This window comes from Macaca mulatta, chromosome 12 (genome assembly GCF_049350105.2).
Source record: "Macaca mulatta isolate MMU2019108-1 chromosome 12, T2T-MMU8v2.0, whole genome shotgun sequence".
NCBI lineage: Eukaryota > Metazoa > Chordata > Mammalia > Primates > Cercopithecidae > Macaca > Macaca mulatta.
This window is the reverse complement of record NC_133417.1, coordinates 109,527,731-109,550,919: the sequence shown is the minus strand read 5'-3', so window position 1 is coordinate 109,550,919 and position 23,189 is coordinate 109,527,731.

Below are 23,189 nucleotides of genomic sequence, written 5' to 3'. Positions count from 1 at the left end.
GAGGTGACTGCCGTCCTGCCAGGCATCTTGATCTTTCACACAGGCAAAAAGGAAGAGGGTAAGTAGCAGGCAAAGGGCACAAGCCAACTGAATCTTTCATTTCTTGTCCGAAAGCAATAGCTTTCCAGAGCGCCTTCCGCAGGGGATTCACACGTACTACTCATTGGCCTGAGGTGAAGCGCAGGGTCCCCCGTAGCTCTGAGGAAGCCTAGGAAATCAAGTTTGTTTAGTTGGAATATTGTCCATCTGAACAAAAGCAGGCTTCTGTGCATTTGTGGGGATAAAGGGGAAAATGGATCCTGGAAGCCATGGCAGTGTTTACAATGGTCTACTTCACAGCATCGTTGTGAGCATTACATGAGACATTTATGAAGAATGCCTAATGCATCCAAGGAGCTTGGTAACAGGTCGCTTCACAACATGACTTTGATGGGACCACATCCTTCAAGTGGCCCTGAGTGTGGATGTTCAGGAAGAAAACCAAATCCACGCTGATGGATTCCACAGCGGACTATGACACCTTCTGTCAACACTCTTGACCTGTATTCCCAGGCCCGAGGAGACTCATGTTCAGGGTGGTTAAGCCTTTCCCCCTGAGGCCACTCCCACAGGTGAGAAACAGTGGGTCTGCCAAGACCTCGGCTGGTTTCAGAGCCCTGCACCATCCTCTGGGCTCGCCTATGTCTGAATATAATAATATGTTGATAAAATACCTTGTCAAGCTCCACAGCATTCCCTGCCACATGGTCTTATTACACTTCTGCTTCATAATTAAAATTGAAAGAACACAAGCCCACTGGACCTGTTGTTAGCATGTGGAGTGGCTGCCACAGAAGGGACGTCACATTTGATTTCTAGGCCTGGCCCCACATGCTGGCAGGGGCCCGGGGCCTTTGTTCACCATGGCTATTCAACCTCCTCCAATATCTTATCAAGTATGTGCGTGAGGTGCTGTTTTTTTGCTCTTGCTGGAGAGTTGTAGGATAGAAGCCCTGTGACGGAAGAGCAGGGAGGGGGAAGAGACTTGCAAGAAGAGAATAACCTGGGAAAGACACGAAACTAGAATCTCACTCACTGGTAAGAAAAATGGAGCTCTTCAGGCATTCCCATGCTATTCACACAGAGTAGGACATATTCACAGTATCTTATGGCTTACATTTCTGAACTACCCCAAGAGCTGGGAAACAGCAGAAAAATACACATGTACACATACGTGGGGGCGGGGGGCTCTCTATTTCTGGCATGAATCTTGTATCATTGGGACATAAATCAACCTTCTAGGATTCGAACCTGTAACTCAAGCATGAAGCTACCAGCCCCGTGCTCCAAATTTGGCTAGATACTGCCCGCCCCCAGGAAGAAAGAGAAAGCTGAAGTCTCCTGCATTCAACCACAGCTTCCTGTCCTTCCAAGACCCCCAAGAGAGTCAAAATCTAGTTAGTCTTTTCAAATGACAGCGAAACCCTGCCACCGCTGATGGAAACCAAGCCATGTCCTCTGTGGGCCCCGTTCTGTTGCATCCCGTGCAGGACGAAGGGTGGGCCGATGGGACAATTCATAGCTTTGAGAAAACTTCAAGTGGAAAATCTTTTATACCCTCCAACACAGTATCTGGCTGAAAGCCAGTTATTCAGGTGCCAGAAACGGTTCTGTGCATAGCAGCGAAGAATGCAATCTAGAGGCAGGGAAGGCATCAGAGATGGTTTACACGACACATTATTAGTATAGGCTATTCTTGTATCGAGTGACAGAAGCGATATTCAAACTGATCTTAAGGAAGTTAAATAAATAAGTAAATAAATAAATAATTTTAAAAGGGATTTGTTACCCCTGTAACGGGAAACTACAAAGGATGATTCAAACGCTTTAGGCAGCTGGGTCCATGGGCTCAGATGGATTTGTTTTTCTCTCCATCTCTTGGCTCTGCTAACCCCTACCTAGCCTATTGTCAGCTGAGCTGTCTCCACAAGACAGACACTAGGAACTTGAATTTCTGTTTTCTCTGGCTTAGCAGCTGCACAGAGAGAAAACGTATGTTACCCATTGTTTTTCAAAAATGCTATGTATAAACCACAAACTCTCCATAGTATAGGAAGAATTTATTTCATTAATTCGAAGGTTGACTGCAGGGAGGCTTTGCTTCATTCTGAGGCAGCCAGAGTAGCTTTGTTCCATTTGTGTTCATTCTTGGGCCAACAATGAAGGAACAAAGCTCCCCTGAGGAAGTTTTTCTCAAGTCAAAAGCAGAGGTACAAGTCCCAAAGCACAAGCAAATTTCAAGCCCTTGCTCACATTATGTTTACTAATATCCCATTGACCAAAATAAGCTATGTAGCCCAGTCCAAAGTCAAGGGGCAAGGAGATATGTCTTACATTTTAATTGGAAGAACTACAAAGTTGCAGGGCAAAGGGTGTGGATAGAAGGAAGAGTAAAGAGCTGGGACTAATGAGTCAGCCACGGAAGACATCTCTTTTCCGGAGTCCAGCTGTCAATCTCAGCTTACAGGCAAATTGACCTTGGTTGAGTAACATGCCCATCCTTGAACCAATCTCTAGGATGCAAGTGGGGAACTGAATTGCCCGCCTGAGTGAGCCAGTGCATTCTATGGAAGTGCTGTTAATGATGAGCAATAGGGCATTAGAATTGGTAGCTCCTGGGGATGACATGGAGTGCAGGAAGAGCTCTCCAGAGGAACAAGAAAAAGGGACATGAAAAAGCAGATGTAGTGGACAGGAGCCACAGCTGCCACTGTTCACTATAAGAAAAACTGTCTGAACAATCACATGCAAATGGGTCTTTACTCCTTGACTTCTGGAAATGTCTCTGAAATGCGGGCAGGTAGGGAGGGAATAGAGCAGGCAGGCGAGGTATATGCTTATGATTCCTTGCCATGAGTTCTACTAGATCCATGTTCAGGGTGTCCACATTTGTGTATTCACATTTATGCATACAAGCATACATGTATATTAGCATGATTCACCTATTGTGCTAAAATCATGATTCTAAGTATAGAGTTAATATTTTCTGTGATTGTCACTATTACCATGGGTGCATAACAAATTATCCCAAAATGTGGTGGCTTAAAACAATGGCAATGTTTTTTGTTTTGTTTTATTTTTGTGTTTTTGCTAGCAAATCTGCAATTTGGGCCTGGTAGTTACAGCCCATCTCTGTTCCAAGAAGTGTCACCTCAAAGGCATCTGAAGCCTCACTCGGAGGAAGGTGACAGAAAGCAGACTGCCTTTTATGACCCAGCCCTGAAAACTTTGTAACGTCACCTCTGTTGCAGTCTATTCATCAAGATGGTCACAAAGGCCGCATATGTTCAAGGGAAGAGACAAAACTGCAAGAGTATGCAGGATTGGAAATATTGCTGTGGCCATTTTTAGAAAATACAATCTGCCATATTCACTTTCTCCTTCCTGCTCTGATCTGAGTACGAATAGAACATGGGATCTGAAGCCATTCAGGTGAGAGTTAAAATTATTAACATAGTTAATAATAGAACAACAAATTCAGCTAAATTTTTCAGCCTTTCAGAGTCTTAGTTTCTTATCCACAAAATGGGAATGCAAATACACATTATGATGTGTATTTTTCACAGTTGTGAAAATTAAAAGAGATGATTTTGAAAAAGAGCCCAACCCAGCAGAGTGTAGTAATCTTTTCTATCCTGCCCCATATACCTTCAAGGGAGTTCTTGAGTTATTTATGGTGTTTGGAGTTATGGCCACAATTTCTCCCTGAACATTAGGGCATAGAGTGTAAACCTTGCTATGAGTGAGTCCAGAACTGGAATCTGACCATTAGCAGACAGGACCCAGTGCCCTTTAGATCTATAGAGCTTTTAACTGAAGTCAGTAGATTGTTACCTAATTAATAAGTGAAGGGACACATGAAATGCTGGAAACTAAGTTTAGGTTAGTACTAACTTTAATACAAAAGTTAGCTTAGAATTGACAATGGTTCTGTCCTTCCCAAAATAATGTGTAAAATAATGTGAAAACATAGACGTAAAAAAGAAGCAATTTATCCAAATAGTGTCATGATCTAAAAAGTTTTCTTACTTTTCAATCCTTCTGTTTGCTATGTGTAAGTTAGTATGAAAATGCTGTCTATTAGAAGCTGTGCTATATCTCTCTGACAAGGAGCCTTTCTTTTGACACTTCTCAACTCATTTTTGAGAAAATCTTCTCAAAAATATCATTTTTTCTCAGAAGATACAGTTTTCTTTCATGAGAGATAAAATCTTACTGCCATTTCCTCCCAATACACTTTCCACTTTTAATGAAGAATTATATTTTTACAGGAATGGGTAACCAAATACAAATGTACATACTTCATTGATGCAGTTGACTAGGACTCTGGAAAGCCCACAATCCAGGAATCATCAACTCCTTTCCTGGGCCTCCATTCTTGCAAAGTAAAGCTCCACAGTGATGGTTTCTACCTGATTCATTTGGGCCTAAAGAACTTCAGTGGAAGATGGAGTTTGCCTGAGGTTATCTTAAGAATTTGGTTAAGAACCTGCAAATAGATTTTCCAGGCCACTCTGGGAAACTATGCACACCAACAAACCTGGTCTCTTCAAGGTCCTTTAGTTTGGGATCTGCCTAGCATAAGCTCAAACTCCAAGGGCTAATCAACACTCAAATTGAGGGTCAGAAATGTTGAGAGTAAATGAAAAGGAATTTGCTTTATTAAATGTTTCTCTAGACAGTGCCCCTATTCGTTTCCTAGCAGGACAGCAAAGCCCCATTGGGAAGGCTGGCTAGCTGTGAAATGACATACATGCAGAAGAATTGTCTTCCAGATATCCCTCAACAACTAATTTGTCTCCTGAAGCATGAAATTTAATTACCCATATTGGACATACTTGCATAATCACATATTTTTATTGCACAAAATTGTTCAGTCTTTTGAAATGTAGGGACAGAATCCTGGTTATAGAAATGTCTTTGACATCAGAGATTTGCACAAGTAAACATTTTGTGTGAATAACTATTTTCCAGTATGTATTCTCATTTGCAGCCTTTTGGTATTGTTGAGCATTCACTTGCACTCATATTCTGCTGTTATGTTGACAAAGGGGGACTGATAAATTTTTATTAAGCCCTTGTAATATTAAGTCCTGCTATCAAATTCATCCTAAGCTTCTGCTAATCCTCTTCTTTGTTGCTTCTCATAGCACATAAATCTTCCTCCACCTCTGAGCAAGATCATACCCTTCTCCAGCACTTTTCAATCTCACTCCCACTTCTCTTGAAACAAGGTGACCAGAAGCGAACATGAGACTTCCTACAAGGACAGAGGCATACCACCTCTTCAAGGGAAGCCAATTAACTGTGAAATAACCAGCAATATTTTTAGCGCTCTTCTCACTTTTATAAAAGAGATTGAGATGTCACATTTACTTGGCTAATGGCTATTGTTCCTAGGAAAAGCAGAAGTTAACCTAAAAATGGCTGATCATGACTATCAGGGCAGAGATAGGAGAATTACTCCATTAGGAAGCCATGGTGTCCATTTGAAGTTTGGTTTCTAAGGCTGTTTGTGGAATCCTAGCTGGACATAAGAGGAGAGACATACACAGGAGTTCAAGCATGGTGCTGGGGGGTGGTATGTAGAGAAAAAAGCAAATAGTCCAGGGAATGGGACAATAGGAGGGATATAAATTTCTAATATTTATGTAGAACCTAATATATGCCAGGGAATATTTGTAAATGCTAGTCATGAACTACCTCATAATCCTCCCAACAGCCTTAAAAAGTGGGAAACATTATCATAATCATTTTAGAGAGGAGATAGAACCTTGGAGAGATTTTCTGAAGCTCTCTAAGCCAGTAGTCTTAATTGTAATACTTTTCACATCATTAGGCCTTTTGTTTTCAATGCATTTTCTTACCTAATCCCCAAAACAATGCTATGAAGAAAGTACTCCTTTTAGAGATAGAAACCAAGTCCCAGAGAGGTTAAGTAACTTCCTCAAGCTCACACAGCTCGCCAGTGGCAGAGATGAGGTCCAAATCCAGTTCTATGTGATGCACCGAATAGCCTTTCTCGGCATGGAACTCCAAGGGTGCCATGAAGTGGCCGCTGTCCCAGCTCTCCCCTACCTCAATCAGAGCCAGCATGAATTTTGGGTCACTGACTTGCCCAGGGAAGTATGTGAAGTCCTGTGGTGTCACTAGATTTTCCAAGTTTCTCGGTTTGTGTGTGTGTGTGTTTTTGGTTTTTTTGCTTTCTGTCTTTGGACTTCTTTAGAGCTTAACTGGCTCATGCCTTTGGCATTTTAATCACTACCCTGCATTCTTGGGAAGCTCAAATTAGCTCGTTAGTTCTTAGGGGAAGCTGAGTTTGTAAGCAATCACTAAGTCCAGCAATAGTACGCTGCCAAGAATCAATATAAAACAGAAAAGCCAGACGGCAACTAGAATGTAATCATCTGTGGGAGGTGTAGGGACACTCCCATGCCACTCTCACCCTTTTCTTGAGATTTCTAACTGGTTACCCTTCACATGGAAGTCACTGCATCCCATAAGTGTAGTGAACATTGACCCTCAGGTGTTAGGAAGTAGAGTGGGAAGTCTTTGATAAGTGCTTACCACATAAGGACACTGATATATACAGCTGTATGTAAGTTACTCACCATGACTTCCAAAGCCAATAATGAATAATCAATATTATGCCACGTTGTCCACATCGAGTGTATCATTGAGCCAGCACTGGAACCCAGGCCTATATAAGTCCTAAGCCTGTTTCTTTCTAGAAACGTGCTCCTGAATAAAGCCAATGGCACAATCCATTGGCTACTTTTTCTACTTGGTCTTTTGGGGGCAGTTATCTGTGTAAATAGCAACTAGAAATTTGTTATTTCCATGCTGCCTTGAGGATTTGCCATAATGGGAAATGAGACAAGAACAAAATCCCCATCAGTTACTAACCATTTCTTTAGATTTCTGTTGTCATGGAGAACACAGTTGTCAGGCTTTGTTTGCTGTGGCTGCAACTAAATTTCCCAAACCTGCTAAGTGAAGTCCGTGTATGACTGGTGCAGTGACCAGCAGAACAAAAAGCTACAAATTATCTCTATAGAACATTAATCGAAGGTCTCTGTGCTAGAGAATCCTTTTCTCAATTAGAGAGCTGTCTAGGGAGTAATGTTCTCTCTAAAAATCATGATATACACAGCTCTATAAATCGATGAAAGACTTGTGACCATTAAACTTAATTGATACTGAATTTAGAGGAATGCATTTCAATCATGTTGCCATTTTATTTGAAAATTAGTTTCTGGCATTACCTCTTTCCTTCCCTCGACATGCAGGGACATGCAGCACTCCGAAGTGAGCTCTCCAGGAACCACGGAGAGGCAGCTCTGACTGCGAAGGCCTCAGCACAGGGATGATGTTTCAAGGTGCTGTAAACAAGTAGACATAAAACAGGAAATAAAAACTGATTTCAAGTAGCATCAGCAACAACTTGGTTTTATATAGTACCCCATATGTTCCACAGGAATAATACCCCATGGCACTTTATAGGGAAAAAGGTAAAGGAAAAAAAAAAAGGCTGCTCCAAGGACCACACTAGGAAAATAATTAACTTCTTGAATATGTTCTCAGGCTTGAGTAGGTGCAATTCTTTCCTTGAGATTACTGTTGGCAATAGTGCTGGGGAGCTGTTGTTTTCTGTAATTGGCTCTGGATGGAAGCCATGCTGAAAGCAAAGAGCAAAGACAGCTTTGGGTTAGAATGTTTGGAGTGTGTGTGTGAGCGTGTATGTGTGAGCATGTGTATGTGTGAACATGTGTGTGTGTGTGTGTTCATATGTGAATTGCAGGAAACCCTCCTCAAATGTGATCAATTTATCTAATCTAGAACCATCATTGAAGTACTGTGACAAGGTAATAAAAGAAATCCAGAATCGATTCTATTTAAAGAGCCCAAATGCACTTACCCTGTCACTGTTTTCTAAATGCAGTCATGGAGGAAAAAACATGAAGAAAGAAGCTTTATTTTGAGACGGAGGTTCACTCTTGTTGCCCAGGCTGGAGTGCAATGGCACGATCTTGGCTCACCGCAACCTCCGCCTCCCAGGTTCAAGCGATTCTCCTGCCTCAGCTTCCCAAGTAGCTGGAATTACAGGCATGCTCCACCGTACCCAGCTAATTTTGTATTTTTAACAGAGATGGTGTTTCTCCATGTTGGTCAGGTTGGTCTCGAACTCCCAACCTCAGGTGATTCGCCCGCATAGGCCTCCCAAAGTGCTGGGATTACAGGCATGAGCCACCGTGCCCGGCCCGAAAGAAGCTTCTTTTTTAAAAAGAAAACAAGAAACTGACAAGAAATATGTTTTGCACAAAACCTTCCAGAAACACATTATATGTGTAGTAATTGTTTCCCAAATAGGCACTACATATCTATTTCCATGAAGATCTTCCTAGACAGATGGATTCTTTTCCTATCTGTTCTTTGCTATCAAGCACCTCTATCTCATCCATATCATTTGTTAATGGTGTAAAACTAGGCTTTCTTCAAATCTATTTCCTTGAGAAATAAAACACAGAAGTACAAAAAAAAAAAAAAAAACCTGACTTTTCCCCCTAAGTTTTGTCTAAATTCCTTTATTCCTTTCTGTGAAACTCTGTGTCCATCAAAGAATGTATTACACTTTCTGTCTGGGAACAAACTTCTAATGAGGAACATTTGGCCTGAAAACAATGCTTGTCTATTTACGTAGACTGCACCCAAAACCATATCCAGATACATTAACTGTTTGCTAAATATCTGAAATATCCAGTTAAATATGCCATAATAAAGTAGTTAATTTACTAACTCACTTCCTAAAAAACCTAATTATTAAATTTTTGACTGTGTAATATATTATTTTCTTTTTAAAGTAGAGATCATAGAACATAATTTGTGATCACATAATATTTTCTGTTTTTTTCAGTTAAGCAGTGAGTAGGTAGAATTTTAGAGGCATAGGAAGTTGTATATTAGAAGCCTTGTAATAATCTTCATTTCAGCAAGAAAGATGTACACATATCCATTTTGTTTTTCAACCAACATGCAATATCACTGCTAGAAAATGTACGGATATAAAACAAATAAGTTATAACCTTTACTCTATTACTAAGAACCCACAATCTAGAATAGATTGAATACAAAAACAAATGACCATTTTTTTTCCAACATGGAATGTGGTATTTGACATAAGAAAGACGCAAAATGTTATGAGAGGTCAAAGAAGATCAAGGTCACATCTGTTTTCTGGGATTTGGGCAATCAGGAAAACAGGAAAGTCTGGTTGGTGGGGAGTGGAGTTGGCATCTGGAGGACTTTGAAACCTCTGGTACTTGTTGCTATGGCAGATACTAAACATGGCCCCATTCCCAGCCAGATTAATGTAGATTTGAATGACAGGCAGGCTTCTTATAAACAAGAAAATTGATTCAAATTGAGGCACCTGATTCGGAAAAAGTGTGATCAGAGAATGTTGACTAGGTCAATCTGGCTGGAGAGTAGAAAATGTAAATGGAAGATAGTTGAGAAAGATTTTCAAGACACCCAAATTGCTCTGATAAGGAGGTATTTCTTTTAGCACATGAGGTGGTGTGTGATTTTGTGCAGGTGAGTTTGGATTTTTTTATTTGTTTGCAAACAAAAACTTGATTCACTTAAGTTGTAAAGGCCCTTATTGGACATTGACTTGGTCACTCAGAGAATCCACAAGAAGACTGAGAAACAGGCTTGGGCAGTGAGCAATCAAAGATGTTGAGAACACAGCTGATTGTGCTGCAGGAATTGTCTGATCAGAAACCCCTGTGACGACCTCCCCAGTGGGCACTGCTGGTTTCCTGACTCCACGGACGCCACTGTTCCAGACACTAGTTATAGACCCTCTTCCCTGACTACAGTGGATGTTAAATGGTTTCTTGCTTTCCGTGCTCCAGGAACAGAGTTCTGGATGGATCATCTGACCTGCTAAGCCTAGGTCATGTGCCCTCCCCTGGCTGCCAGGGCTCTTGGGGAACAATTATCTGGCCTTCTCTACTCCTGCAGTGGGTGCCCCCAAATTAGAAAGGGAAGTTAGATACTAGCTGGCCAAAAAAATCCAACAAATGCCTGTCATAGAGTCATAGAGGAAGCCATGTTTGTGCAGGAACACGAAGAGTAGATAGAATTTCCAGCCTGGCGCAGTGGCTCACGCCTGTAATCCCAGCACTTTGGGAGGCTGAGGCGGCAGAGCATGAGGTCAAGAGATTGAGACCATCCTGGCCAACACAGTGAAACTCTGTCTTTACTAAAAATACAAAATAAAATTAGCTGGGCGGGTGTGGTGGTACGTGCCTGTAGTCCCAGCTACTCAGGGAGGCTGAGGCAGGAGAATCGCTTGAACCCAGGAGGCGGAGGTTGCAGTGAGCCAAGATCTTGCCATTACACTCCAGCCTGGTGACAGAGCGAGACTCTGTCTCAAAAAAAATAATTTCCAAGAGAAGAGTGCCAAATGTTTATTTGACATAAAGGAAATGGGAAAATACCAAAGAAGAGAAATAGAAAAGGTCATTGGGCATCGTAGTTGGGAGGTCATCCATGCCCTGAAATGTTTTCTAAATTTCATTTACATAAATACCCAAAATGTAATACACATTTATTGAAATACACAATGCACAGCTATAATTATTTGCTATACAAATTCACATTTTGAAAATTTAATGTTCCATTTGAGGAAGACTATTCACTCTTTCAGGTCAACATGAAGCCAAAAGTATCTAATGATTTTATGTGTGACTAGGTCTGAGTTTTAAATGAGAATTATGTGTTAGATAATATATCCAGATAGGACCATAAGAGTTTATGCAAAACTCTACTTTGTGTTCAGGCTATTCTATACATAAAGTGCCCAGGAAGGAAAACTCCTGTTTTAAAATATCCCCAAAGCTGACTCCACAATCTCCCTTAGCATTCATTTAACCATTCTAGTAGAGTTAAGCATACTTTATGGCTATAAATTTGAATCTTAAGAGAGACAAGCAAAACTTTGTTAATACTTCCTAATTTGAATAGAAAGTAAAGCTGATGGCAAGAGAAAAGTCACAATTATGTTCAGAAAATTTACAACATGAAACATCTCGGCAATTGCCAATATTTAAAGGTTATGTCCATCATACTGGAAAGTGGCATAAAGTTTTCACCCTTTTCAAGTAATTGGGCATCATACTGATGGGGAAAATTGTGCATGTCAGTGATTCCTGCATTGATGTGGGGAAATTGACAGACACTGTTTAAAAGAAACCAAAGTTTTTGTGCATCAACATGTCATGCTGGGAATAATTACACAACTGTTTTGTTACCTCAGCACTGTGCCGTATATTATAATATCCACTGATTCTTCCAGAGTTCTTTTGTTTGTTTTACAAAGTGCAGCCGTTCTGGGAAATACATACTTGTAAAATGATTGATGCTAATACACTTTATAAATGAAGCCTAAAGCTCAGTAATACTGATAAATATTGTCCTTACTGCTGAGGGTACATTTAGAAATGGCCCCCACTCTATATTCATTAGGTTTAGCATCATCAACATGAAAAGACAGGTTAATAGGTCAAGAAAGGACCTTAGGAGGTCAACCAGTGTTTGCTGCAACCATCAGGTAAGCCTGCATTCAAGCCATTTATCCATATGAGAATCATCATCAATAAATCCTTTAGCATCCACAGTGTTTGTTTGTGTGTGTGCATGTGTGTCTGAGTGTGTGTATGTGTATGTGTAGGGGCAGCTGGTTCAAGATCTCTTCAATAATATCTGCTCAAGTAGCTTGTTATTATTTACATAGCATTTTGTATTTGCAGAGGGATTTTCCGACACTTAATAATTCTCACAGCATTAGTGTAAGGTAGGGCAGTCCTAGTTCTTTCACACACAAAGGCACAACAATTAAGAGGTTTGAAAAGGCCTGCAAACTAGTGATTGAATAAGGATTGGTATCTACAGTTCTTGGCCCTGAACTCTTTACAAATCTACTACTTAAAAAAAAAAAGTTGACCTTTCACTTTGGGTATTATCTTAGAATGTTAGGTCCTTACAAATCTAGCGGGACCAGGGGACTGGGCAGGAGAGAATTAAAATTAGACTTCTCAAGTCTAAGGCACATATTTACCAAGAGACTTGACTCCTAGGAGATTCATATGTCGGAGGGGTTGCACCATTTTGCACCATTGCTGGGCTAGTTCCCTCATGGTCCTGGGGAAGGAAGCCTAGTAATGGAGTCAGAGGGCATTGAGCTCCTTCCCGCAAGTATATTTTGACAGGCTGGAGTGGGAAAAATACAATATGTTCACAGTTAAAAAGAGAATATACTGTAATAAATAAAGACCTTTCGGAGTTTTGTCATCAACGTTAACTAATACTGCAGGTCAGTTGTATTTATTGAGCCTACACAGGTGCATTGCAGGGCTGGCGATGTTAGCCCACATTGCAATAATTATGGCCAGGCAAACCAGTCAGAATGAGAACCGGATGTCTCTTATTCTTAAAACTTGCTTTACATGTCCCTTTGGAACTGACAAATTGCTCAGGTGAAAGTCATCCCCTGCCAGGTTTCTGCAATTTTCCCAGCTTCGTGCAACTTTTCATTTTCTTATTTCTTGTCATGAACATAGAAAAAGAGCCACCTAATACCTTTGGGATGGCATTTGCAGTTTGGCTGCAAAGTGGAAGTGCCGGACAAGTCTGGAGAGGATTGTCTTTTACAACAGGATTTCAGAATTTTTTAGCTCCTTTGCAACTAGCTGACAAATGACGACATGGGGTGATTTCTACCGCAAACGGGAAGCACTTGTGTTCCATTGGTGATAGCTAGGAAGCACTGTTTTAAAACTTCATGCCCACTGTGTATACCAGGAGGTAGCTAGCACATGGGCAAAATCCTAAAGGTGTCATATCACAGGAGCAAGAAGTAAAAAGATAGTCACAAATTTGAAACGTTGGACTGAGAAGATAAATCAAGTAATCTCAATATGGGTAAGCAAAAGATCTCAGGGATGTGACAGGTAATTCATTGCTCTGTTTTGAAGCAGCCATTTTCCTCCTTTGTAAATGAACTCAGTATATTTGTAAGTAGGGGTGTCTGTGAGAAGAAAATAGTAATGTGGGTGGGTAGAGGCCCACACGTTATCACATGGTGTGACAGCTTGGTGGGAGGGATCCAGGCACTGGAGTCCCATAGCAAGACATGCTCAGCCAATCATTCATTTTCTTGGTAATCAGACCAAGGGGGAAACTGGCCCATCTAGCTCAAATGCCTATGACTTTTATTTCTACAATAAAGCAAATGCTAAAGCAAATGTTAAATTTTACTAACAAGAATATCAAAGATTCTTGTTGGGTATCAGTGAACCTTTTTTGAAAGGGGTCTGAATTAGTTAGAAATATGTTTGGTAAAAGGAACAGAAAACCTAATGAAGAGTGGCTTAACCAAATAAGGGTCTGTTTTTCTCATGTAACCACAAGTCTGGTGGTGGTAGATGACCGAGGCAATTACTCCCCGACATCATCTGAACAGACTCTGTTCACCTTCAGCATACGGCCATTTTGTCCTCATGTTTAGTGCTTGATAATCACAAGATGGCTGCTGTGCCTTTAACCAACATGTCTACATGCAAAGGAAGGAAGATGGGCAGAGGGAGCAACTGCCACATCCCTCTATACCCAGAAGCAAATGCCTTCAAAGTCTCAGAGTCTCCCAGCAGACTTGTGCTTACCTCTCACTGCACCTACTGGACCATGTGCGCCACTACAAGCAAGTGGGACTGATTTTACTATTGACAGAAACCAACATTGAGGATTGTTAAATTAAAGACACTGAAAACTCCGGTGAGCACTCTGCCTCAGGAGTATTTGCCTAATGGCAGGACATAAATCCTTCTTTACTAGAGACAGCACTTGCTTATCAGCCCAGGGAAGGCACTAGCCAGCACCAGAGTAATCTGGGAACAGATTTTACCATCTTTCTCATTTTCTTGCCTTTTAAAAGACTAGAAGCTGTCCCATTTGTCTTGTCTCTATGTAAGATTTATGGTTCTTTATTAAAATACAAGCAAGACCTCTAAGCCACTACCTTGAGAAACGCTTTTGAACTTAGGCCTCTCCCTTGCGATGGGTACATCATGTGTTACTACATTTCTGCTTGGGACAGGTTCAGTGGCTCACACGTGTTATCCCAGCACTTTGGGAGGCCAAGAAGGAAGGATTGCTTAACCCCAGGAGTTCAAGACTAGCCTAGGCAACATAGGGAGAGCCTGTCTCCACAAAAAATTTAAAAATTAGCCAGGTATAGTGGCACATGCCTGTGGTCCCAGCTACTTGGGAGGCTGAGGTGGGAGGTTCGCTTGAGCCCAGGAGGTCAAGACCACAATGAGCCATGATCACACCACTGCACTCCAGCCTAGATGACGGAGTGAGACTGTCTCAAACACACACACACACACACACACACACACACACACACACACACACAAACTTCCACTTGTTTTTCTTTTGTTAGTCTAGCTTGTTTTCAGGAAAGTGTATCAATGAAGAACTAAAAAGGAAAAAGGAAAGAAATTTTGTTTTCTCCTCTATACTATCCACTATAGTAGAGGCAGGCAAGGGAGGAGGTTGAGAATGGATTTGAGGTTGGTTAACTAGCTAACAGACATCTTACCTAAGAAGGCTAAAAAAAAAAGTTCAGAGATTTCATTCAACCAGTATTTCTGCACTCACCATTTGTATCAGTCATAAATAGCTTCTGATCACTACATATTTTATTTTTAAATGTCTGATTGCTTCACTCCATTTCCTGTGGATGTTCATCATGCTCTACCTGGCCAGTAAGAGCTGGACTTAGAGGCTACTTCCTAAATTCTCTTCTCACTACGTATTGTCTTCCTAGATTACCCTATTCAGGCACAAGCCTTCAATTACCAGCTTTTAGCAGATAATTTACAAATGTACATTTCCAGGTTATACCCTATCTTTGGGCTTCAGACTTAAGAAACAAGCTGCTGATGTTTATCACTAGGATGTTTCAAAGGCAACTCAAATCTAACAGCTTTATAAATGAACTCATGTTCTTCCCTTCTCACCTCCCTCAAACCTTGCTGTTTGTTTGTTTGTTTTTTCAGATGGATTGTGCAGTGGCACAATCTCAGCTCACTGCAACCTCCACCTCCCGGATTCAAGCGATTCTTCTGCCTCAGCCTCCTGTGTAGCAGGGATTACAGGCACCCACCACTATGTCTGGCTAATTTTTGTATTTTTAGTAGAGACGAAGTTTCACCAAGTTGGCCAGGCTGGTCTTGAACTCCTGACCTCAGGTGATCTGCCCACCTCAGCCTCCCAAAGTTCTGGGATTACAGGCGTGAGCCACTGCACCAAAGGACCTTGTCCCCTTTCAAAGTTGACTGTTTAGGTTGCATAAGGCCATCATACATCCAGTTAAGTCATAATCCTATTTCCCCAGTATCCAGTATATTACCTCCTATGCACAAAGACATTTACTTTTCTCCATCTTCACAGCTACTCTCTGGTCTAAGAAACCTGGCTCAGAATACTGTAACCTCCCCACACCCACTCTAGTTCCCAGCAATACATTCTCTACCTATTTGCTAGATGAGCCCAAAACTAATCACGTCTCTTATTCTCCCCAGTCACAATTTTCCAGGTTGGAAAACATAAGACCCTAATCCTTACCATGGCTTAGAAGACCCCATGTGGCCTGGCCACAGCCTGTTCTCCGGGCACTTCTTCATCACCATTTCCTTCCCTCTCTAAACTCCAGCCACACAGGCCTCCTTTCCACACCTTGTTCTTTCCCTGCTCCTTTCAGCCACAGGATAGCATACATGCAGTTCTTTCTTCTGGACTGTGATTATTCTCTTGTGTCTAGCTAATTCTTTCCCATCCTTCAACTCTCAGCTCAAACATGACTGCTTCAGGCATGTCTTTCCAGACCCCACCAAGACTACACCAGACACAGCTATTATACCATCTCACACCACCTTCCCTTTACAGGTATGCCCAAACTGTCACCTTAAGTTTATTTTTGTGATTATTTGGTTATCTGCGCTAGTAGATTGTGAGTTTCTTGAGCGCGGGGAATATGCTCTTCTTCCAGTGTCTCCTGGATGCTTAACACAGTGTCTGGCACTTATTAGATGGCACCTAAAATGCTGTTGAAATAAGTGATAAGATGAGGAGGAGCGGTAGCTGGACGAAACATTCTTGTTTGGGAGAGTTTCCACTTGCCAATTCATTCCTTAAGTAAGCATTTTTTAAGTACCTATTATATATAAGGTCTATGTCTCGGCAACGAAAATAGAAAGATAAATGAGATAATGTCCCTGCCCTTGAGGGCTTTGTATTTTGGTTGGGGAGACAGACATATAAGCCCATGAATATGAATTAAAATAACGTATTTCTATCAATTGTGTCTCACCAGACACCGACCTGAGACCTAAGTCTTCTCCTGCCAACTGAAACAAGGATGTGCTGTCTTTGCTCCATGTCAACTCCTCATGAACTCCATCTTCCCCCTGACTTTCATCAATATTATTTCAATTTTTAGATTACAATGATTTTATGTTAAGTTGGCAGCTTCCTGATGACATGTGTGGAAAGCTGTGTTCTCATAAACAAGTTAGGCTTGAACCCCATGGTAGGAAAAGTTGCTTCTGGGCAGTTTTCTTGTAGGCAGCTACCTGCAGAGGTGTGCGTTCTTAAGGGGTTTCTCATTGAGAATGGAACTTCCTGACAATGTCCCTGGATCATTTAACTTTGAATCTGAAATACTTCCTCTCATGCCCTCAAGTCACCACACTTTGAGGAAGGTAATTTCTGGGACAGTGGACAGAGCAAGAGTTGTCAGCAACCCAGACATGATGCAACATTTATGTCTGAACGTTTAAAGAGCATTCTGTAAATATTTGAAAAGTGCATTATCAAAAGCAAAAGCCAATGGTTTTGTTTTTGTTTGTCTGTTATGTTTCACAAGTGGAATTGGGAGAATTCCTTTGTAAAGATGGATAATTTCTTGTAGCAAATTCATCTCAGTTAGGGGTGCAAAGCTCTTTTGTGGTGTCTCTGTTAGGTGTGAAATCTCTATATCACACACAGACCTGAGTCCTCTAGGAAGGATGCTTATTTCACCAATCCGCTGCTCTGCTTTGAAATCCCATACTGAGTGTGTTTGTTTTTCATGATTGTCATAACAAATATCACAAATTTGGTCACTTAAAAAACACCAATATATGATCTCATAGTTTCCACAGGACAGTTTCTCTGGTTTCTCTGCCGTTGGTCTCACAGGACCAAAATCAATGTCTTGGTTAACTTGGTCCTTATCTTGGTCCTTGGTTAACTTATCTGGAGGCTTTGGGGGAAAATTCACTTTCAAGTCCATTCAAGTTGTTGGCAGAATTAAGATACATACAACTGTAGGACTTTGGTCCCTCTGTCCTTGCTGGCTGTTGGCCAGGAGGTTGTTCTAGAAGCTGCCTGCATTCCCTGTCTCATGGCCCCCTTCTTCATCTCCAAAGGCAGCAATGGAGTTGAGTCTTTAACTCAGAATTTCTCTTGTGTTCCTTTCTGCCACTTCCCTCAGTTTTCTTCTTAGGTCCTATGATAACTATTTTTTGTTGTAAAGCTTATGTGTTTATTTTTATGTGTGATGTTACAAATGGTATAGTTTAAGAATATGCTAAGGATGGATTTCCCTGAAAGTCACAGCTAAGGGAGTTCACTTGGAAAGGTATCCCAGGAAGGAGAAGTGATGGTCTTGGACATTAAAATAGGACTGTTTCCCTCAGCCTTCTTCTTCTGCTTGAGGGTGAGTGTGATTACACCAGGCCCACGCTGGTAGCTCTGGGATCATTGCCCTATCTTGAGGTCAGCTGATTAGTAACCTACTTCCATCTGCAAAGTCCCCTCACAGTTCCTAAATTAGTGTTTGATTATGCAACCCAGTCATGGGAAACCTGGGGGGACATCTTTAGATTTTCATCTACCACACTGAGCTCATGGGCCACAGTTTCAGCTACCTGAGAGAATCCTTCCAAAAAACAACAGCTGTAACCAGATTATTGTAAAAGGCCAAACCACAATGTGTCCAGATTATACAAAGCCAAATAGAACAAAATGCTTACAGAGAAGCCCCTTGTCACTGCACGTGTACAAAACACACAAAAGCAAAGTAAACCCAGGAGCCCTGGGTTCCATTAGTTATTTCTGGTCTCACTGAACACTTTAACTCAATGGTGTAACTGATTTTATTTTAAATATGGCCACTGAAAAAGACAGTAGTGTCAGAACAAAATTACTTCAACAGCTTTTGTTACAGTATTGCCTAAAATGAGGTATAAACGCCAGATGATATGTAAGTTGATTTTAGGTCTTATGATAAGTAAATTTTTTTTTTTTTTTGGAGACAGAGTCTCACTCTGTCACCAGGCTGGAGTGCAGTGGCGCGATCTTGGCTCACTGTCACTGCCTCCTGGGTTCAAGTGATTCTCCTGCCTCAGCCTCCCGAGTAGCTGGGACTACAGGTGCATGCCCCCAGGCTCACCTAATTTTTGTATTTTTAGCAGAGACAGGGTTTCACCATGTTGACCAGATGGTCTTGATCCTCCTGCCTCGGCCTCCCAAATTGCTGGGATTACAGGAGTGAGCCACTGTGCCCTGCCACTATTTTTTGTTTTAATGCTGGTGTATTTATTTTTAAGTGTGACTTTACAAATATTGTTTAAGAAGATGCTGAGTATGGGTTTCCCCGAAAGTCACAGCAAAGAGGGTTCATTTGGAAAGGTATCCCAGGCAGCAGAAGTGAGGGTCTGGGAGATTAAAACAGGGATCAAGGGAAAGAAATACATGGATGCATGATTGAGTTGACCATTGCTACAGTCAAGCAGCATTTGATCCACAGGACCTTCTAAGGCACCTTGTGACATGGGTCTCAGGGCTGTCTCAGGAGATGGAAGGGGAAAGGATTTATCCAGCAACTCCTAGCCTCCACTAATCAAAGATGGCCCCACTCTTCTGGGTTCCATGAGCATGAGTGGCCAGCAGTCCTGGCAAGTGGTCTGAGGTGCTAAACAAGTAACTGTGCAAAGCTGGCTGGCTGAGACCTACATGCAACTGGTTACTGCAGCAGTGACTGGAGTAAGAGGTGAGCCCTCGATTAGCTAAATAATGAACTGGAGGTGTCCAATATGCCACTGTAAGTTTACTTTAAGTGTATGTGTTATATACATAATTGTATGTGATTATATATAAATATATAGTCGTGTATAATTATATACATAATGCAGATACTAGTACATATGTTAATCTAGGTTATCCAAGTAGCAGAGGAAAAGATGGGATTAAATGTACAAGAAACGTGTTAAGAGTCACATCTATAAGACAGGAGTGTCGAATCTTGTGGCTTCTCTGGGCCACATTGGAAGAAGAATTGTCTTGGGCCATACATAAAATATACTAACACTGATGAGAGCTGATAAGAAAACAAACAAACAACAACAAAAAAACCCCTCATGTTTTAAGAAAGTTCACAAATTTGTGCTGGGCCACATTCAAAGCCCTCCTGGGCTGCATGTGGCCCACGGGCCATGGGTTGGACAAGCTTGCTATCAGAGATAATAGGGAGGGAGCCAGGAGAGACTGAGAGAGCCATCAGGCTATGCAGCAGGTCTGACCCTGAGTGAAGGAGAGAGGGAAGGAAGGAAGATTATTCCTCATGCCCAAGTCTCAGAGTCTAGCGCAGGGCTCGAGAGAGTCTGACAAGGCTGCCTTTGAGAGCCCTCAAGCCCAGTCGCAGCAGTTGTCAACTCAATCATGCATCCACCTATTGGTTTCCCTCCCTTCCTGTTTTACATTCCCAGGCCCCCACTTCTGCTTCCTGCAACACCTTTCCAAGTGAACTTCCTGCCAAAGCCTTTGCCTGAGCTTTCTGCAAAACCCATATTTAGCCTCTTCCTAAACAACATCATCTTTGAAATCACACATATTAAAAAATGCACAAGTAGCAAGACAGAACATATTCAGCACAGTGCCCAAAATCAACTCCCATAACAATGGTATTGGTGCCCACTGGAGGCACAGCGCCTAGGGATGGGTCCCCCTGCAGTGTCCCTGCTGCATGCAGCAGTTGGCTGGGAGCAGCCGGGGGGAAGCAAGGTTCATTGCAAATGGAACTATGGATTTCCCTAGGCAGAGCTAGACCCCTGCGCCAGCAAACTCCCTGAAATCGGAGGTCTGACAGGCACATTCTCAAGGCTACCACTTCACATATATAATAGAAATTATGAAGATTAGATAAACATGTGACTGCAGTTTTAAAAACCTGACCCATGGCCAGGTGCAGTGGCTCACACCTTTAATCCCAGCACTTCGGGAGGCTGAGGTGGGTAGATCACCTGAGGTAGGGAGTTCAAGAGCAGCCTGACCAACATGGTGAAATCTCATCTCTACTAAAAATACAAAAATGATCTGGGCATGGTGGTACACATCTGTAATCCCAGCTGTTTGGGAGGCTGAAGCAGGAGAATTGTTTGAACCCAGGAGACAGAGGTTATAATGAGCTGAGACCGCGCCATTGCACTCCATTCTGGGTGACAGAGCAAGACTCTGCCAAAAAAAAAAAAAAAAAAAAAAAACCCTGGCCCTTTCATAATTGCTGAGAATCAGATTCACTGTTTACTTGGCTCAAAGACTAGTACTAGTCCTTAAAATTCTAGCTACAAACAAGGGAGCTCCTCTTGTTCCTAAGGTAGAGGAACGAACGAGTTTGGGGCAGATTTCTGTACAAGGCTGTCGTAGACTTAGTGAGTGGATGTTTCTTTTCCTTTTACTGCCTAACTTCTAACCTTCTAACATTTCCCCGACCTCAAATCCTTAAGTGTTTCTGTCTTTGGCTTTTTTGTTTTGTTCTTCCATAGTCGGCAGAGGAGCTCTTTTGAAGCAAGCATGCGTGAATTAAAAAATAAAGCCTGTGGTCTGAATTGCAAGAGCCTCCTTCAGGAGATAAGTGTTCTGAAGTCCCTGTTTGCCTGGGGTGGGGCTGGGGTAGTTGTAGCAGGCTTACTGAATAGCTGTTTAGTTATTTCTCTGTTGAGACAGGTAAGTCGGTATTCATTCAGCATGGATAAATCTACTTTCCTCATTCTCTTTCCTTTTACAGTTAGTAAAGTAGCTTCTCATATCTGCCCTTAGAATCCTTAATCCCAGTTAAAATAAAAACTATTAATGCGAAATAAGTCACAGGAATTGTTCTAAAGCAAAGGCATCTGGGTGCTTTCGCGTTTTCCTTCCAGCAGATGTTGAATTAGGAAAAATTTAAAGTGATCTAGGAATTCCCTGAATGCTTTTGGTGATATGAACATATTGTGAAAAACAAGCTTCTATTAACACATCAGCTGGACAAATATTGAGGACAGAAAATGGGTTTCAGCAGCCCGAAACTTTGAATAAGAGTAAAGGAGAGTTCAATTTAACTTGTTTTTGGATACTGTCCCAGAGCTCACGCTCTTCCTCCTTCTCGTGTGTCGTGTGGACATGCAGAAGACAAGGATATGATTTTTGTAACATGGAGCATTTTTAATCCCTTTCCTGTCACACTAAGTAAATAACTCACCGTGAAATACTCAGGAGATGACTCTAAACTGCAGTAGGATATGGAGCAATGTACAAAATGTTAGATGCGGACATTAATAAACCTAGCCAGCGAGTATGGTTTAGTAGGTTGTCATGGTACCAGAAACATGGGCGCCATTTAATGGAAGTTTTATCCTCATGCTTGGTTGTCTCTTAAATTGTGAACCTGTGAATCCTCTGGAAGCAGCTGCCTGGGAGCTACACTACAATAAAACTCACCTTTCCTCAGCCTCAAAGGACTGCTGCCTTTCAGCAAAGCCCAGGCTAGGGAGGTGGGTCTCTTCCAGCCCATATCTCTTTGTGATAACAGGACTCTGTTTTGTATTTTAGAGCAGCGGAATGTGAGTCTTAGGAAGGTAAAGATGTCTGTCCAAGGTTACCCTGCAGGGCTAGTCAAGAATTACAGACCAGGAGTAGGACTAAAGCCTCCTGCCTTTTATTTCAATATTTCAGTGTTTCGACCTCCTCCTTGGACATTACTTACGTATGGAACTCACATACACAGAGAGATTTCTCAAAGACCTATATTTAAGGGTGCTTAGCACAGCCCGGCTGTTCACAGGTCCCCGCTAGAGCTATGGCAGCAAGGAATGAAAACAAAGGGAGAATTTAATGCCTATTGAAAGCTGACTCAGAGCATGTAAAGGTGAAAGTGTGAGGTCGGAAGGCTTAGCTGCCTGTTGAGTTCTGTTATTCAATAACTCAAGGAGCCTGTTGTGAGCTGCTTTGGCTCTATTAACACATCTGGAGCTAGTGGCCATACGTTGGGGACTTTTTAGAATGTAAAAGTAGCTTTGTAGGCAAACTTGTGTTAGAATGAAATACTTCTGAAGAACAAAGGCTAACTTTATAGAGTGCACCTCTCTCTCCCTGACTCAGTTCTGGGGGGCTTTTGATGGAGCGTATGCTAAACCTATATACTTCTTTGGAGGAGTAAAAATTGTCCTCCTGTCCTGGGTCGTGTTTACTTTCAACGTAACCCTTTGGATCTGTGAACACATCCAAAAATCAAACTAACAAAACAGTCAACAGAGTGGAGACTCTCCTGATATTCTCCATCTGCACCTAGTCCTATTCCCCCACTTGCTCCAGGCCCCATGAGGCTGACCTGTGGAGACTGCATTTGTGGGCTCCCTTTACCGCTGGGTGTTTGGTTGGGTTTGGCCAGTGGAGGTCACTGTCAGGAGATGAGAGAGTAAGAAGAGAGGGAGAATAGTTATTTATTCTCTATGTCATGACCAGTTTCATCATTATCATCTCCTTTCATCCTTTCCCTCTCCAGATTTCTGGAAATAAATTCCAGAATAAGAGTTCATCCTGCCACTCCGGAGCCACAGTTTGGAGATGCTGCATTCCTAGATTGAAGGCCTGGCTCCTGGTGGACAGCCCTCTCTCTAAAGCTACTCTCTCCAGGTTCTGGCAACCACAGCCAAAGGGCCAAAGGTAACTCATGAGGGAAGCCTAAGGCGAAAGTAAGGCAGCATAGAAATGAACCAGGA